This window comes from Prosopis cineraria, unplaced genomic scaffold (genome assembly GCF_029017545.1).
Source record: "Prosopis cineraria cultivar Desert tree isolate PC_DT_omini unplaced genomic scaffold, ASM2901754v1 PC9, whole genome shotgun sequence".
NCBI lineage: Eukaryota > Viridiplantae > Streptophyta > Magnoliopsida > Fabales > Fabaceae > Prosopis > Prosopis cineraria.
In genome coordinates this window covers 20,140,929-20,144,326 of record NW_026555340.1, presented here as the reverse complement: position 1 = coordinate 20,144,326, position 3,398 = coordinate 20,140,929, and the positions used below count along the sequence as shown (strand labels likewise).

The following is a 3,398-nucleotide window of genomic DNA, read 5'->3' as shown; positions in this document are numbered from 1 at the left end:
TAAATTAATTTTTTTTTAAACTCCAATAGTATTTTTTTGTAAAATTTAATAATTTATTATTAATTTTAATCTTCAAGGGTCAATATATATAATAGATGAAGCTATAAGGGCGTGATTGAAATAAAATAAACTGCAAGGAACTAATTTAAAATTGAGTAAAACTGTAACGACCTGCAAGTATATTTTTTCAAAAAAAAAAAGAAAAGAAAAAGAAATAAAGTAAAACATAGAGAGAATTTCCCAACATATAATTCTTGCCAGCGCGCGAAAATCAATTATCATCAAGTAATACTATGAATAAAGTTAAAATTTGTAACTTGTAGCGTTTTAGTATTCTCCAATAATTCTTACAAAAGGATCATGTTAAAGGAGATTTTTCCCCTTATTTAAAACCTGAGATGCTTGCTAACAATGGTTGAATCTGGTGAAAGGAACTAATTTTTTATAATGTAATCAATTAAGATTTAAATTCTTAGTAGATGTTATGCTTACAATTAATTATTGACTGTATTTTAAATAAAATTATTTTTAATAAAAAAATACCTATTCACAACAAACAAAAGACGAGGTGTTCTAACAAAAATAAAAAATGTGAGAATCAAAGGTTTTGTTCTGGCTTCGTGGGGATTTTTTATGGGGTTTTGAACGGGAAGTGTTGGTAGGTGAGGGGTTAGTACCTCCTAACTGGATGAGCTACGGGCTTCACTCATATCCAATGAAAAGTGGAGCATGGGACCACCAAAAGATTCTACCTCCAGGGTGATATATTAAGAATATAATATTCGTACTACTGTTTATTTGTATACTAATTTTAATTTTAATTTTATACGATAACTATCACAATTTGTCATTAAGTTAATTTTTTTTTTATTTTGTGGTGTCATTTTTAACAAGAACATTTTATCGGTTGTACCTTCATAAATCACAATGTCATCCCCTCAAATAACCTTTTTGAAATTTTCACCTGGAAGGAAAAGATAACTCAATAAATACACACACAACTTAACTAATAATCTTTTATCAATTATATACATGATCTTGATTTGTTTGACCAGTGACTCTGAAATTATATATATATATATATATATATATAGTGCATTAACCAAATATTTTACTTTTATTTCTGCATATTTAAATGTCTAAGGAAGAAGGTGAAGATATTTGGCACCATTTCTCATAATTTTTAAAGTGAGAAAACTATTACTTACTTTTAATTGTATTAGTAATAAGCAAATTGAAATACAACTTCCATGGTCCATCGTTCTCAGTTCTCTCTTCTTCGTTCATCACCGACCTTTCTATCCTCTTCTTCCAGCTCCACCGGCGACAGCCACTTCTGCCGAAAATTGATCGGCCGGGGACAGGTTGCCGACGGCCTCTCCGTCTGCCCCTGCAACACCGGCCTGCTTGCCGTGAATATAAAGGACATGTCTATATGATTCCTCTGGATCTCATTTCTGGTTTCCGTTAATTCCTTGTTCATCTGAATCTTGTTTCTGGATTTGTTTGTTTTGTTTCCGGTTCGGCCGGCTGGTTTATTATCATTTCTGTGTTGATTCAGGATGATCGATTGAAAGACGGCGATAAGATGAAAGAATACCGGGAAAAACTGGGGAAATAATGTTAATAATTATTTGAGGCTATTTCGTGATAGTTAATAACAGATTTAGGTAAGGTGGGCCTATCTTTCACTACTAATTATGGTTCTCAACATCCAACGATGTCGGAGCGCAGATACCTAGTGGTGGCCGGTGGTGATCTGCGGCGGTCGCGGTCGACGGTGGTCCACACGGTGGGAAGACGGGGAAATCATCAAGCGCGTGTTGTTATGACCAACATGAAAACTTGATAAAAGCTTATTAAATTACAAGATCGGCTTACAAACAGTGAAACAGAACAAGAAACCACTAATTTATTGATAACTAGCATCCAGCTAAACACTGGAAACAGAGACCACTTTCCCTTATTAATATCATTCTACCAAGTACTGGAAAGACACACATAGAGTTTTAAGAGACAAAGGAGTGAAGGGAAAGTTGAAATGACTGGTACGGACGAAGAGGTTTAAGAACTATGATTTTCAGATTTTCATGGTCTTGCCAGGCGGCGGCGGCAGCGGAATACGTTGATAGACCATGTTTTTTCGGAGGATATTGATCTTGTCGGTGGTGAGGCTAGCTCCCTGCTGGGGTTGAGGTTGAGGTTGAGGTTGAGCCATTCGCATTCGATGAAGTGTTCTTGGCAGTGGCAGATGATGAAGAAGAAGAACCACTTGTTGATGAAGTGCCAAAATAACTCCCATAGCTCAGGCTTTCTCTGATGGGATTCAATAGCTTCTTGGAGTCACGCTTGCTATTCGAACTCATCCTGCAATAACACAAATTATATGAGACAAATTAACTTTCTCCATGAAGTAGTTTTATATATGACGGTTTTAAATCAGAAAGTCATGGTGCAATTCTCAAGATAATTCCTAGGCAAGAACGTGACAGAGCAGTGACTACTGTGACGGCAGGCCACGGAGAGGAGGAGACGGCGGCCGTTGATTTCCGACTACAGATGATGGTGGCAGTAGGGTCAAAGGGTTGGATCGATTCAGAAACATAAAGGTGCAGTTTCATCAACACAACAAGAAGCTAAAACAAAGAATGAGACGATCCAGAGACGATCCAAAGATGATAGATTGAATGAATCTATATATATATATATATATATATATAGGGGATGAGCCTACCTGCAGGGCAAGCAACGGCGGCCGGTCGATCAGTTGTTTATTAGTTTCCGGCGTGTGTCTGCGTGGGTGAGTGTAGCGGCCTTTGGGAATAGAGGTATATTTATAGCCGGAGGGAGAAAGACGTGAAGGTATAGGGCTCTCTGTAAGATTAATATTGCATGTGTCAAAGGCTAATTGAACAATGTTTTCCCTAATCCAGACTAATTTCAGTCTTTTTGAAGCCAAGTTGTGACCACCTTACAAAAGCTTTCCCCGTAATTATAATCACTTAATTAAACAACTCACATTTTGGCCCAAAAAAAAAATTAAACAACTTACATGAGATTGATCAATCAATTTAATTTGGATAATAAACTCGTAACAACTGAGATTGCGGTATACTAATAAAATAGAATTCCTATTAAATGCAATTTTATTTGAGATATGATCAATTATTAAATATAAATTTTTCTATTAATAATGATTCAAAATAATCTCTCTCTGTGTTTTTTTTTTATCCTACTCAAAATAATCTCTTTTACTAACGCAATCATACTCGTTGGTTAATACAACGGTAGTACAATACTTGAGTTACATTTTACAATGCTGAAATTTATAGACCCTAAGTTCATAAAATGAACAGATATAGATATTTTAAAATTTATTTTTTATAAACTTAGGTATT

At 35.1% G+C, this 3,398-nt stretch overlaps 1 long non-coding RNA gene across 1 annotated transcript; it reads right to left on the bottom strand.

Moving 5' to 3' along the window:
* Positions 1–1,845: 1,845 nt before the first annotated feature.
* LOC129319245 (uncharacterized) lies at positions 1,846–2,891 on the bottom strand. The gene is made up of 2 exons (XR_008595467.1): positions 2,735–2,891; positions 1,846–2,367 (listed from the first exon to the last, which is right to left on the bottom strand). It is a non-coding gene; the product is annotated as an uncharacterized LOC129319245 (long non-coding RNA).
* Between the last annotated feature and the right edge of the window lie 507 nt (positions 2,892–3,398).